At 36.8% G+C, this 16,146-nt stretch overlaps 1 non-coding gene across 1 annotated transcript; it reads left to right on the top strand.

The window, feature by feature from the left end:
* The first annotated feature begins 15,432 nt into the window (after nt 1–15,432).
* Nucleotides 15,433–15,534, top strand: LOC116866478. The gene has a single exon (XR_004382408.1). It is a non-coding gene; the product is annotated as a U6 spliceosomal RNA (small nuclear RNA).
* Nucleotides 15,535–16,146: the final 612 nt, after the last annotated feature.

Genomic DNA, 16,146 nt, shown 5'->3' with positions numbered 1-16,146 from the left:
TATCTTATGTCTTCAAATATATCATTGGAGTTTCCCTCCACCTTTTTTATTCCAACTGAAAAAAATGCCTCCTTCCCATTCAGATTCCCACTCAGCCCCCTAGCATGAAGGCTAGTTTCTCTCCTCTCTCCTTATTTCAGTAATCTCTGTCCTTCCCAATTCTCTGCACTTACTGAAATATAAAATTATATTTATCGTTACCTTCAATTCCTCTTCTTCATGCTCTATTTAATCCAATCCAACCCAATCCAGTCTTTTGGGGATCATCTCTCCATTGAAACAGCTCTTGTTGAGGTCACGAATAATTTCCCATTGTTAAGGCTCTTGACTCTCATCTTCCATGGTTTCCCAGCAATATGTGGCACCATTAATTAATCCTCCTTAGTACACTTTCATTACTTGGTTTTCAGATAGTGAATTCTCCTGTTTTTTTCTCCTACTTCACGGGTGCTCTTTTTTTTTTTTTTTTCTTCTTCTGCCTATTTCCCTCAGCCTCCACCCGAGTCTTCTACTCTTGTTTTTATGACTTTGACTGTTTCTTGTTTTGTTTTGTTTTCATTATAAGACTCTACTTATGAATGATGTCTTGCAGTATTATTCTTTCCCTGTCTGGCTTATTTCACTTAGCATAATGTCCTTAGGATCTATCCACGTTGTGTTAAATGGCAGGATTTCCTTCCTTCTCATGGCTGAATTATTCCATTGTGTGTGTGTGATGTGATATATATACATGTATATACAACATACATGTATGATACAATTATGTAGATGATGTGACATATATATGATGGCACATGTGATATATATGAGATATAGATCACATCTTTATCCATCCATCCATTGATAGACACGTAGGTGGCTTCCATAGTTTGGCTGCTGTGAATAATGTTGCAATAAACATGGACTGTAGACTCCATCTTTGTTTATGCTCAATCATGAAACGAACAGTACTTGCTCAGGTGAATTTATTCCATCTCCAGTCTTTAAATGCCTCTATAAGTCGACAACTCTCCAATCTCTGTGTCATGCAGGGCCATTTCTTCTGAGCTCCAGCCTCATACATCCAATAACCTCTTTAACATCTATGAACTGAATTCCTCATCTCCTGAGCCTCCTCACCCTGTAGTCCTTCCTATCTTAGTAAATGGCAACTCACTCTTTCCCTTTGCTCGGGACAAAAACCTCTCTATGATCCTTGACAGATCTCTTTTTCTTCTACCCCATATCCAAGTCCTTGACAAAGCTTAGCAATTCTGCCTTCAAATATATATCCATATTATGGCCACTTCTTACCACTTTACTGTTACTATTTCAGAAAACCATCATCTCTCACCTGGATGACTTTAAGAGCTTCCCCTCTTGCCCCTGGTCAGTTCATAATACAGAAAGCCGTCGGACTAACCCTGATACAGGATAAATTGAATCATGTCCTTCTGCTCTCAGACCACTAACGGTTTCCTGTGCAGAGATTTTGAGCCCTTACAACCATCTGTAAGGCCCTATAATACATCCATCGTCCTCTCTGACTTTATTGAATACTAAGCTCTCTGTCCTGACCCCAGCCTCTTCTTCCTAACATTCCAGGCACACTCCACACTTTGGGACTTTGTTCTTACCAGTCCCTTTTCAAAAATGCTTTTCTCACCCCTCTGAGTATCTACAGCTCACTTACCTCCTACATATCTCTGATCAGACATCGTCTTATGTGTGAGGGCTCCTGCATCACTGTGTTTTAAACATCACCTGTGCACATATGTGCGCATGCACAAGCGCACACACATACACACACACACAGTACTCCTTATCCTGTCTTATTTGTATTTATTGTGGAGAGTATATATTTGAGAGAGTATATATTTAACTTTTCATTTATTCTCTCTTCCTACACTTGAGTGCATGGTATACGAGGGAAGAATTTTTCTCCATTTGGTTTACTGGTGTACCTCCAGTACTGAGAACCATGATGTTGTAGGCACTTAAAATTTTTAAATTATTGATTGGGAGAACTAGCAAATTCTTAGGCCATTCTGAATGTATCCAAAAAGAGATTCCTTACTGGTAACTTTAGTGGGATTATCTATGTAGAGATGAATTTGGTGTGATATACATATTCCAATTAAAAAACATTTCTTAGGACACATTTGACCAGTGAAGCCTTTTCAAAAGCGGTATTCTCTCTCTTTTTTATCAGTGGGCTCCACAGACAAGTTGAAAAGTTGAAGCTTTACAGTTCCACTTATGAACAAATGCTGTCTATTCATTTTGTTTTCCCCACGAACAAGCTCTGTCTTAATGTGTCACTGTGAAGTTCTTCTCCGTTCACTCAGCAACTATTCATTGAGTACCTCCTATTTGCCAGGCACTGTGCTAATTGTTGGGGATACAGGGTTCCTGCCCTCAGGGAACTCACAATTCTTTTTCTCTTCACAGTGTATGATAGTGACTCTTACGTACAGCCTTAGTAACATCAGAGAAAATTATGTGGTTATTAGTGGAAATCCTGATACATCTATCATTGATCTTAACTGCTTTGGGTCTATCCCAAAATAAATACCCCCAAACAGATGATGTGATCTAATGTAAATGACAGCAGTTCAACACAGAATATCTCAATCCTATTCCCAAAATGTGATTAATCTTTGTAGGAAGTCAGAGGATGTCCCCCGCCCTCAGCTTTACCTCAGTTTACCTCAGTTTTTTCATCTGTAAAAAAGAGTTAATCCCTATTAAGACAAAAGATTTTTTTGAGGATAGGTAATAAAATGCAGTACTTAAAGTAAATGAACACTAAATATATGACTTAAATTTATAATAAAAGTATTATTTCAACTGGGAACAGCCCTGTGTAATGTGACAGAGATCAACTTTAGGAAGGAGACAAGCTTGGGGTCAAATCCTAGTCCTGGAATTTAGCAAATTTTAGCTAAATAAATTTAGCAAATTTATTTAGCAAATAAAAACAATGCCATTTAATTCAGAAAGTTAATGTGAACATCAGAACTGACATCCTTCAAAAGCTTGGCACCCAGCATAGGACTGGGCACAGAACAGATGCTATTCTCAGCTCTTTTAATTTACTGTAATACTGTGGCCCCTGACCATTATAATTGCTACTTTCTTCCATTTTAAAAATATGCCTCAGATTTTGCATTCTGTAGCATGAGGAAACTGTATCAGACTAGACTCTTTGAAAAGGGCTCCTCAGAAGTATGACATTAATATCGGACTGGGGTGCTTAGGCAGAAGTCACTATTACCACATCCTTGAGAGCAGCGCTTTGACGTGCTCAATTAGAGTTTTGCATGGTCAACTCTGAGAGGAGAGACAGAAAAATCATATTCAGGAAAAGCTCTTCAAGGCAGGACACCAGAGAAAAATAAGAATAATGAGGTAACACTAACTGTAAAGTAAACCAGGCAAAAAGCCAAGAATTTCCATGCAGAGGGAGACCGGAGATAATCAGCTCACATGTACCTACAGCTTCCAGCAACTTTCAAATGAAAAGAGACAAAGAACACTCTTCTCAGGCAATTTTTGAAAAGTTAAAGCCAAACAAGGCCCCTCAGCTCCACTGCTGTGAGAGGACATCCCCTCAGAGGTCACCAAGGGCTTCAGATGACTGGCTCTCCTGCCACCATTCTAGTCCCACGGTGGGATGGTCACAGTTTGAGGACATTTCAGTTCTATTCTACATGAATCTCGTGGCGGGGTTACTCTCCCAAGCAAAATGGAAATGGAAGAATGAAACATTCAAGTCATTTGATCATGATCGAACTGAATGGATCTTGTGCCTTCTCTCCAGCTTCCCAGAACTGGGAGGGTTGTCTGTCCCCTCTCATTTCAAGTACTTTTGGTCTTTCAAAATGAACAAAAAAGCAAGCTTTATATGCTAACAGCTCAAATGAGCCGATGTTCTGGCACACGCAGACACTGTCTTCTGACAGCATTGCACAACAGCCTCTAGCCCAGCAGCTCTTGCTCCATTTCAGGAGGCCTGGAGCCAACACTCTGTTCCTTAATCTATCACTCAGTACGTTAGAGACAAAGAGTGTCACTTTATCAACCAATACTTCATGGGCCAATTGACAAACTTGGCTTCATTACCTACTGGAACATTCTATTGATTTCATGACACCTCACTTAAAAACCAATTTGTGGGGATTTAGGTCACACTTTGATAACCCAGCCTGTGAAAGCCTAACTGCTTTTTATTCTCCGGTCATAGCTGAACATCCAAGAGCATAACGAAGAGTCATATGCTTCCGTATCATAAGCTCGAAGTGGGATTCATTGTCTTAAAACTAAAATTTTACTATTGCCCTTCAAAGTGATAGGGTTACCATGAACTGGTACCAGAAGCAGGATCCAGAGAATATCTGTCATTTAGGTATATATTTATATTTATTTTTAACATTATTGCAAAAAGCCCATCCCTCCTGAAGACATTAAATACTGGGCCATTTCCTAACCAAGAATACATGGCAGTTGATATTTATCATGGTGTTCAATAGGTGTGTTTTTAAATGTAAATTTTTCTCTGTTCTTTGCCTGGTTGTTTGGGGGTTTGCCCATCTGCTAGTCATTTGCTGCCAGTCTGAGGCTTGTTTTTGATGATTGATTCCGAGTTAAATAAACAGGTTTCTTCTCTCTCATCCATCTCTTGCCCAGTCTGTCTTATGCTCATTAATTCTGTGGCCCAGTGACCTTTGAGCAGATCAATCTTTCCTTCCGAGACATCCAGTTACAAAATTTAAAATCTATATTATATATTTTGGGTCAAGATAAAGTTTTCTAAAAAGTGCCTGTGAACTGTTTTCTCACTAGAATAGAAAAAGGGCTGTGATTTTCTACATGGCACAGAGACATGAGAAGCTAGGGATATTTTCCTCTGCTGGTTCTAGAGAAAAGGGCTGAAGACCTGAGTGTTTCTTTTGTCTTGCTAGGATCACACACATATAGCTAATGGCCTGAGGCCCTGGTACATTTCAGGGAGCTCTCCAGCCTTCTCTTGAACTAATTCCTTCCAGAGCCTCTGTTCAAGTGTGACTCATCACTTTACAAAGCCACTGCCTCTATGTCCTCCTCCTGCCAAATGTGGAGGGCATGTCTTTCCCATTGGATTCCTGCCATTTCTTTCATACATTTGACGTAATCTTCTTTCTCATTGTTTTTGTGCATCAGATTGTGCAAAACTGCAGACAAAAAAAGTAGAGAAAACCTAAAAACCTGCAAAAATGACTCTGATGAGAGGCCTTCGGTTATCCTGGGGTGTTCTTTGGCTATGAAAAATCTTCACCAGTTTGAATATGGAGTTGTAATTTCATTCTGTTTGTGTGTGTGTGTTTGGTGGGAAAGTGGGAAAGTGGGAAAGAAAGACTTCATATGATTGAGGAAAGTCAGAGAGATTAGAGGAGACATAAAAATATAACTAGCTTGAAGAAGTTAAAACAATTTTTTAAATAAAGAAAAAAAGAACACTTGTAGTCAAATTGATCATCTGAGCAGACACTAGACCTTACTAGAGATTTCATGGTAACAGAAATATTCATCACATCCTGCCCCTGCCTGGACCTTCCTCCATTAATTATCCCCTCTCTTCTCAGTACTGTCAACCATTTCTTTTCCGCTGGCTTCATTCCCGTAGGCTAGAAACATGCTCAAGTCTCTCCCATCTTGGGAATAAATACTTCCTTAACTGTCTCCACTCCAGCTACCTCACCTTCTGCTGTAAGATTTTTTTTTTCTTTTCATTCAACTTCTAGAACAAGCAATCTACATGAACGGTCTCATAATATTTAATTCTTTCCCTTGTTGATTACAAACCCTCTATCTCTACATTATCGCATGCTAGAGTGAGTATCGATGTTACTAATTCCAACTTTATGAGTCTTCTTGGATATAAGTGACTGAAACCTTATGTCAGTCTGGGCCTAGCCTAAAGAGAAGTTAATTTTATTATTGTAGTTATTTTTGTTTAGCTCCTTTACCAAAAAAGTACATAGTCAGAGCTAACTTTAGGTACAGAGGACCAAGGACTTACTGTCACTTTCCCGACTCTGCCTCTTATTTTAGCTTTACTTCTTGGCCAGTGCATGCTTTGTGGTGGCAAACAGTGACAAAGATCTCTAGATTCACCTTCTCAGGGCTCCAAATGTGGCAGAAAAAGAAAGTTTGTTTGACCAGATCTCAGGGTTAACTTTGGTCAGCATGAGTCATGTACCAACTGTTAAGCGAAGCAGTCCAAGGGGCTATGACCCTCTGACTGGTAAAGACTTGTGCATTCTTCTGAATCGAGTAGGGCTTTGAATTTCAGCTCTCAGAGTGTTTATTCTTAGTCACAATAGCACCTACCACATCCCATCCTCTCCATCAAACATCAGTTCCTTATAACAGCCATGTAAGCTATGTATGAAACGTTATGAGGATGATTGATGTTTGAATAACTTTATTGGTCCAGCTCTAAAAATTAACAAAAAGGATTTGGGATCTAAACTCAACTTTGTTCGGTTTCAAAATTGTGCTCTTCCCAGTGCATCACACCTAAATACTCTACCTGAAGCCCTCATCACAGAGCCAGGATGTGCTTAAATAATGTTAGTTAATTCTCTTTTCTCTGCCCACGCAGTTCAGAGCACGTCATAATTCTTCAACATTTCATCTTGCAGTCCCCTCCATAACCTGGCTCCTTCCTACTTTTAACAGTTTCATCTCTGACCATGCTCCCCATGTTGTTCTGAACCATTTATTCTTCCCTCAACATACCAGGTTCCTCTTACTTATCTGAAATTTTGAATATGAAATGTATTCATTCCATCTGGCTCCCATTCTGTATGGCAAACCATTCATTTTTCAACTCTTACCTCAAGAATTGACTTTTTTCTGTGTCCCTCTGCTGTTCATGCATGCCTCCATTATGGCAATGAGCAGAGTGCAGTGGTTCCTATATCATCTCCCCATTGTGCTGGGAAATTTCCAAGCCCAGGCCATGGATCAGGTCACTTTCTTTTCCCATTCCCAGGGACACACTGCAGGTACTATATAAATGTTTGTTGAATGAATAAATGTACATACAAAGAGATGAATTCCTTTTTCCCAAAATGGCCCAAACTCCCTTTCCCAGCATAAACTTTGTTGGATATAAGCAGCAACAAGACAAAGTGACAGAAAGAGAGAGAAGGAGGGAGAGGAACACTGCTGAACACTGCCAAAAAACCTCCTGCCGTACAGAAGAACTACAGAGAAAATCTTTTCTTACATTTTATATAATTAAATCATCACTGACATACAACCAATTGTTCTAAGGAAGTAGAGAATTTCAGCTGCTTGCCTTCTAAAACAATTCTCGAAAGCTCCTTGAATTACCTTCATTTCATGTTCATTCCTCTATCCTTTTTTTTTTTTTTTTTTTTTTTAAGTATTTTAACTGCTCTGGTCTCTAGGTCTTCATCAGCCTGACTGCAGAAATGGTCTCTCCCCACTTTCTTCCATCTGCATGGGCCTCTCTGCAAGCCACCTTTTTTATAAAACAAGAAATCCTACAGGTTTCTATTTTCTGCAGTACAAACTCCAGACTGCATGCACCCCCTTCTTTTAAGTCTCTTACTTTTCTTGTGCTGCTGCTTCTATATGGGGTCCTCTTCTCGCTTTGTCCACTTGGTGAGTACAAGGTCATAATTATCGCAATCATCATTTTATCTATAAAGACCTGTCAGATCTCCCCACATAGAACTAAACTGCTTCTTTCCTTTTCCCTAAAGGAACATAATTTTATCAAAAAGTCTACAATACTTAATTTTTTGTATTTATGCATTTTTATTCTTTCCCACTAGATGATAAAGCCCTTATTAACAGGAACTGTGTCTTATTTATCTTGTTCCCTGGTACCTAGCCCAGTGCACAGAACATAAATGTTTGGTGGTTCAGATGAAAAGAAGGAAGGAAAAAAAAAAAAGAAATACAGAAAGAATTGTCTACTTTCACTTTTGTTTCAGGCCTCTGAAATTCCAATCCCTAGAGAGAAACATTTCTAATGGAATAAAGGGGAACTGACTTGCTTAAATCCAAATTACTTTGCCAACAATAGCTTTTGTTGCACTACAGGGAAGTATATATATTCATGGATTCTTTGGTCTCGAGTCTCACTTGTCAGACTTTAATTCTCCCAGGAATTGCCTTTTCCTTAGTTATTTTGAAAACCCATTAAAAATTGCTGGGGAATTGGGGCGCCTGGGTGGCTCAGTGGGTTAAGCCTCTGCCTTCAGCTCAGGTCATGATCTCAGGGTCCTAGGATTGAGCCCCACATAGGGCTCTCTGCTCAGCGGGGAGCCTGCCCCCTGCCTGCTTCTTTGCCTACTCATGATCTCTCTCTCTCTGTCAAATAAATAAATAAAAATCTTTAAAAAAAAAAATTCTCTCTCTCCCTCTGTAAAAAAACTAACTAAATAAATAAAAAGAAAAACTGAGACTTAACTTAAAAAAAAAAACTGTTGGGGAATAAAATCCAAAAAAGACAATATTCTTACTCTATGTGCTAAAATAAATAAATAAGCAAATATGAATAGATGAATTATCTCTGTTAACTACATATTCTTTCCCCAATAAGTTGACTCAATTTTTAATGAGAAACAAATGGAAACATGTAAAAAATATTTTGTCTAAAAGTCAATATAAGTTATTTTACTATTTCTTCAATGTGTATTTTGTCTCTGCCTAAACTAATAGACACTACTGAATTCTTCTTCTTTTTTTTTTTCCTAGAAAATCGTTTCTCTTTTAGCATCTGTGATGTTACCTTCCTGGTTGATTGAAAGACTGTCCAAGATTGTTGGGGAAAGCCTGTGAGGACTGATTCTATTCCTCCTGGCCTGAAGAATTTCATTGGACCACTGATGCTAGGCTCAGAGACTCTGGGACCAGAGATATGAGGGATGAGGTCAATTCCTCTGGATGTTTTCACAGGGAAGTGGACCCCTACTCAGATACTGAACCCTAGAACACCAAAAGGTCACCCAGATATTTGGGGATTAAGAACCAGAGCAATGAACAAAAACTTATTCCTTCTTTTCTTTTTTATTTTTTGGATGATAGATCATAAGGAAACCATATAAGTTTCATATATGTGAAAGTGTTTCATCACTTGGAAAGTAGATTTAATACATATTCAATAAATTGAATGATGGTTTATTATACATTTTTCATACTTATTTAGGTTATATTTTTAAAATATGGTGCTCCTTAGAAGCAAATTTGTTAGTTTTACATATTTCTATATATCTTTAAAAGAAAACTCTCTGAGATGAAGCATATATATTACATGTACCTAAACACATATATAAATACATAAATTATTATGTATGGACCTATAGTATTCATCAGAACATGTATTCAAAAACTACATTTTCTGAATCAGTTTTCAAAAGGATCAAAAGATATGTAATATCTATGTGATAATGCTATATACATGTGTATACACACACACATATCTATGTATGCCCAAATGATCATAGGATAGTTTTAAAATGTAGCATCCAGGGGTGCCTGGGTGGCTCAGTGGATTAAAGCCTCTGCCTTCCGTCTCAGGTCCTGATCCCAGGGTCCTTGGATGGAGCCCTGCCTTGGGCTCTCTGCTCAACAGGGAACCTGCTTCCCCCCACTCCTGCCTGCCTCTCTGCCTACTTGCGATCTCTGTCAAATAAATAAATAAAATGCTTTAAAAAATGTAGATCCAAAATATATCAGATGTTATCATTATTAAAAATGTTGATTATGTATAAATGCTTCAAAACAGAAAATTAGAATACTTATCTTGGAAGCCCTTCTAATCACTTCCAGTTTGGCACTGCCTCATTCAAATAAATTTTTGCTTAAATTCTTAAAACTTGAAAAAAAGGAAATACTTAGCTCCTTTTTTTGTCCAAAATGCTAATATACATTCATTTCAATTTTCTTAATTTCAAAAGTAATGCTTCTCACTCACCAGTTTTCTTACGACTGAAACATTGGAGAAATATCATGAAATAATTCATTTAAACAGACTATTTGGTATTCTGTAGACTGAGAAGTCAGTGAAACCGAATTTAAACATTTTGAAACCTCACTTCTGTCAAACTGATTTACCACTGAGGCTTTCTGTGTTCTCATCTCTCAGATCTATCTCCTCCAGCAAAACAAGTCCTTTGATTTAGCACTGACAGTTGTACATGTAACTCTAAGATTTCTTTTAAAAGTGCTTCCAAACACAGTTAATCTTAAATTTTACTTTTCATGCAGTTAGTATCAAATGCTAACAAAAGAGATTGCTTTACCCTGGAAGCTCTTGACCTGAGACTCTACTTGGTAACTTTGAGTACAACTGAGTAATTGTCTCTTCAATTTCACATGCTCAAAGAAAAAGTACAGACCGGAAGAATTATCTATGTGAAATTAGAGCTAGATTTCACATTGAAGCATTGCTAGCTTCCTGTGAAAATCCACTTCTCAAATGATTGTAACAACAGCATACAAATCCACACATTAATACGAGTACCCACAGAAATGAATATCCACCAACAGGACACTTTCCCAATTTAGTTTTAAAGGAGCCATGAGGAATACTTTGTAGGCTCAGGAGTGAAGGCAGTAGACAGGCCACTTTACTATTTGGGAACAGGTACCACGTATTCTGAAATGGCAGCATTTTCATGATTTCAGCAAAGACAAAGTATGCCCTATGTGTATCTCATGGGGCCTTGGAGTAAAGCCAAAGTCCACAGCGCTGGAGTTCTGAGGGTTAAATCATCATATACTATCAACCAGAACAACACAGCGATTCAAATCATTTGCCCCCAAAGCAATTTTGAAATAAACTCAAGGAAAGCTGGTTAGAACAAGTCTACCTCTGTTTTTAGGAAGTTAAAAAAGTGGAAATTTAGTTTTTCAGAGCCACTCTGAAGTATACATGTAAACAAATGTAGTGTCTAATTATTAGAAATGTTTCTTTAATAATAGGTCCTTTACGTTCTTTTAAGGCAGGTTTTCTGCCATATATTTAAAACACTTATTGCTAACCTGGAGAAGAGCAACATAACAAATCATCCAAGTGAGTTAGTCCTTAACTCCAAAAGAAGCTGCGTGCTGAAAGCATCAGTTAGTATTTTTTAGGTACTTTATAAATTTCAATTTATATTTAAAGAGAAGTCAGTCTTGCTCAGAAAGCCTGAGACATCCTGGCTTATTAACTATTTTTTTAAGTCACTTAATGGGGAGCAACTGGAACAGACTACACAGGGCTGATGGTAATCAAATAAATACACCTATTAAAAATCCATGTACCCCTGGCTCTGAGGGATTTTGGTATTCATCAGTGAAATCCCTTTTAACAACTACATTCGATTCCCCACAATCATTCATGCTCACAAACATCCAAACCAAAAGTAGACAAATATTTTCATCCTGTATTAAGCGAGATTATAAAGGCCTGGGCATGATAATGAAGTGAGAAACATTTGCTGGCATACCGTGGTGGTGTAAAAATAGTAATAACCTTGGACAAGAGAAAGTTGAGTCCACTCGGAGCGAGAGTTGCTTTCTGAACTAGAAATGAAATCAATATCTGCAAAATTGGAAGAAGACGCAACCTAAAATGATATTTACCTTGAAATTTATAAGACAGAAAGCATTTCTTGTATGAAGACTTTAATCTTTTCAAATGCATAATGGCATCATATTTGCCACTGAGGTCATGTTGAAATATTAAGCTCTGCTTTGCTTAATTGCTCAAACTGTACTTCTGAAAGAGGTAAATGTTACAAATATTTGTTGAAATCAGTTGAAATGTGTGGTATTTAACCAGTTTAAACTAATTAGCCACTAGGTCATAACCATTTCCATTTATCTTATTTCTCTGGGGAAAAACAACATTGTAATAAAACTGGAAGGATGATCATACAACCCATGCAGCTGTCTTTAAAACCACCTACTCATCCACAGGGCCATAACCAGGGGCTTTGCCCTTTGGTAAGTAACATGGTAATTCTTACAGGCTTTTTGGGTAATAAATTCTGGGAGTCAGTGAGGAGACGATTTTTACTTTATGCTGCTTGAACTGCAGAACAGATACAGAAAACCACTTCATTTATTATAGTGATGGAATGCAAATAGAGCCCAGTGGTCTAAGAGCTGCAGGGCTGAGACCACAAAGACACTTATGTTTAGCTCCTATGCCTTTTGGCGATTACACTTGAAACTAAGTACTGATACAATATTTAGCAATTCTGTTATATTTTCTGAAATAATGGCTATTTGTACATAGACAACTGCTTAACGTCCTGTTTCACAGTCCTTAAAAAAAAAAAAAAGAAAAAATCAAAGCTTATTTACTGGAATATAATCAAGGATCCTATAATTCAAAGACAGTTAATCCTAATTTTGCAGGTGCCCTTATTGACAATTAGCAGTGAACCTGAAGAAGCTGTTAAACCCTTTAACCGTCAGATTATTTAACTTCATTAATTATGTGATGTAAAGATAAATTAGAAATTATATATATATATGTATATATATATAAAGTGTCTTCAGATTCTCATAAGAAACTATGTAAAATGCTATGGAAATCATGGATAAGAAAATGTTTACTCTATTTAGACAAGGACACATTGACAGAAATACTTTTTAAAATAATCGATATACCCCTCTTCCTAAATGAACTATATACTTTAACCATATAAAGTATGTTTTCAACAGAAATGTGGAAAAAGTTTAAGGTTTTGATATTGGTGTCATCACCTTATTTTCTTTAATGGTATGTGATACAAATAAAGAACACAGGCAAATAAATGCCTGACTTCTGAAAATTTAAAAAAAAAATTGCTGAGTTAAGGTAAAGAAGCCTTAAATAATTAGAAAGATATACCTAGTTCATGGGTCAGGAAGCATGCCATTATTAACGTCGCTTCTCCCCAAATTGATCTATAATCCCAAGCAATCATATGAAAATCTCAACAGGATTTTCCTTTTGTTTTTGCTTTGTTTTTGGCTAGGATTTGACAAACATTGAAAGTTCACATGGAAATATAAAGAACATAAAATAGCCAAAAATACTCAAAAACAACAAAATTGGAGGGTTCATACTACTTGATTACAAAACATATTGTAAAGCTGTGTTACTCTAAGGTAGTGTGACCTTGGCATCAAGAGAGACAAATACATCAATGGAGCAGAATAAGCTGTTTAGAAACAGGCCCCCACTTACACAAACAAATGGTTTTTGACAAAGCTGCAAAGGCAATTCAAGGCAGAAAGAATAAGCTTTCAACCAAAGGTGCATAGAAATCCAAACCAAGGGTGTTTGGAAATCCAGATGCAAGAAAATGAACCTAGATACACATTTAGTGCCGTGTAAGAAAAATACTCAAAATAGATCATAGATTTGAATGTAAAAATCTAAAACTATAATATTTCTAAAAAACAAACGTAAGAGAAGACCTTTATCACCTTGGGTTGTCAAAGATTACTTAGGACACCAAAAGCATGATCCATATAAGAAAAAAATGATACTCTGGGCTCAAAATTAGAAACTTCTGTTCTTCAAAAGACACTTTTAGGATAATAAACAGATAAGCCACACTGGAGGAAAATGTTTGCAAAGTATGTAGCTCATAAAGGATTTATATAAATCAAAACTGAATTAAAAGAGAAAAAAAATGGGCCAAATACTTCACCAAGGAAGAAATAGTGAGTGATATGGTAGGAGAATTATGGCTTTGCAAATTTATCCATGTCCTAATCCCTAATCTCTGGAAAAAAAAAAAAAAGACTATAGATGTGAGGTAAATTAAGGATTTTGAGGTGAGATTATTCTGGATTATATGGGTGGATCCTAAATGTAATCACCTATTCTTTATAAGAGGAAAGCATTTGGAAGCTTTGGCAATAGAAGAGAAGGCCATGTAATGGGAAAGAGGGAAATAGTCAGAGAGAGAAGATGTTATGCCACTACTGGCTTTGAAGATGGAGGAGAGTGAAGGATCATGAGCCAAAGAATTCAAGAAGTTCAGCTGTAGATCCTGAAAAGAGTAAGGAACAGGATTTTCTGTTAGCACCTTGATTTTAGCTGACTAAAACTGATTTCAGACATCTAGCTTCCATAACTGCTAGGGAATAACCTTCTGTTGTTTCAAGCCAGGTTTGTGGTAATATATTGCATCAGCCAGAGGAGACTAATACAGATGGTGTAAAAGCACCTGAGAAGATGCCCAACATCATTAGCCATGAGGAAAATAATTAACAAACCAACTATAACAAGTGTTGGTGAGAATGTGGAGCTAGAACTGACACACCAAAGGTGGGAATAGGAAATGGTTCCACCGCTTTCGAAGACAGTTTAGCAGTTTCTTAAAAAGTTCATCAACATGGGCCATATGGTGCAGTCATTCCAATCCTAGGTATTTATTCAAGAGAAAAGTTAACCTCTATACAAAGATTTGCATGTGAATGTTTATAGCAACTTTATTTGTAGTAGCTAAAAACTGGCAATGGCCCAAACATCCATAAAGAAGTAAATGGATAAACAAATGGTGGTATACTCATACAAGGGAATGAAACTCAGAAATAAGAAAAAAGGAATGTATGATATGTGAAAAGTATGGGTGAATCTCAAAATAATAATTCTGAGAGAAAGAGGCCAGATCAAATAAAGAGCATACATACTGCAAGATTCCATTTCTATAAAACTGTATAAAATGAAGACTAATCAACAGTGACAGAAAGCAAATAAGTGGCTTCCTGGGAAGAGGGCATAGGAAGGACAGATGGGAGGGACTCAAAAGGAGCATGAACAAACTTTGGGGATGACAGATGGTTTCACAGTTGTATATGCAAGTCAAAAATTACCAAATTGTACCCATATCTAGTTCATTGTATATCAGTGATACTCCAATCAAACTATTAATGATAAATAAATAAAAACACATTTTTGATGATCTATTTTCACTCCAGGAGCTGGACCTAAATGTCAAATTCATAGACTACTAATATTGAGGCATTTGTTTTTTCAGAGTATATAAGACACCCAAAGATTTTAGATGCCTCAACTTGTTTACTCGTTTGATTTGTAGTCAAGTTTCATATTATATTATATATTATGTCTTAGTAAACTCTTCTTCTACTATGAAATAATACCCTGTAGGTAACATCTATTAATTAACAAGCAGTGTTTAGTTTTCTGATTCAATAAAACTACCTCAGGGAGAAACAAATGGTTCAGTTCAACAGAAAAAGAAAATACAAGTTATACTATCTACAAGATGTCTAGAATGAGTAATTGGTAGAACTACAGTAAAGAAAACAGTAAAGGTCTAAGGAAAATTAATATGAAATATAATCATGGGAAATATTTGTGCAGACAAGAATGAGTCACCTAATTTCTATTCCATTCTCAATTCTGTTATTTTATGCTTGCTTCAGCAGCACACATACTAAAACTGGAACAATACAGAGAAAATTAGCATGCTTCTGTGCAAGGATGACATACAGGTTCATGAAGCATTCCATTTAAAAAAAAATTTTAAATAACTTCTAGTATGTCTATGCTCTCTTCATCTTTTAAGTTATTTATAAAACACATTTATGGGGTTACCTGGGTGGCTCAGTCAGTTAAGCATCTGCCTTTAGCTCAGGTCATGATCCCAAGACTCTGGGATCAAGCCCCATGTCAGGCTTCCTGCTCAGTGGGGAGTCTGCTTCTCCCTCTCCTTCTGCTCCTCCCCCAACTCATGCTCTCTCTCTCAAATAAATAAAATCTTTTAAAAAAACACATTTATGGAGTACCAACATATATTTAAACATACTGTTTAACTTCTAAGTACTTAAAGAGAAATAAGAAAGTCCCTGCCCTAAGGAAGCTGACAGGTTAGGAGGTGAGCTCCACAATTTAAGAAAAAAGAAAAAAAAAAAAAAGAAACTAGACCATAAATTAATGCTATGACACTTACATAAAAGGACTTGCTGATGATAAGGGAATCATGAATGGATAATAAAAACGGGAATCATGATTAAAGCACATCCTTTGGCTTAATTTAAACAAAACTGAATTTTCTTGATTATACCAGATAATAATAAAATATTAAAAAGACAACTTCTGTATTTCCTCCTTTTATCTTTCAGTTTTAT

The sequence above is a fragment of the Lontra canadensis genome, unplaced genomic scaffold (assembly GCF_010015895.1).
Source record: "Lontra canadensis isolate GAN:19392208 unplaced genomic scaffold, GSC_riverotter_1.0 scaffold9, whole genome shotgun sequence".
Classification (NCBI taxonomy): Eukaryota; Metazoa; Chordata; class Mammalia; order Carnivora; family Mustelidae; genus Lontra; species Lontra canadensis.
This window is presented reverse-complemented; position numbering and strand designations above follow the sequence as displayed.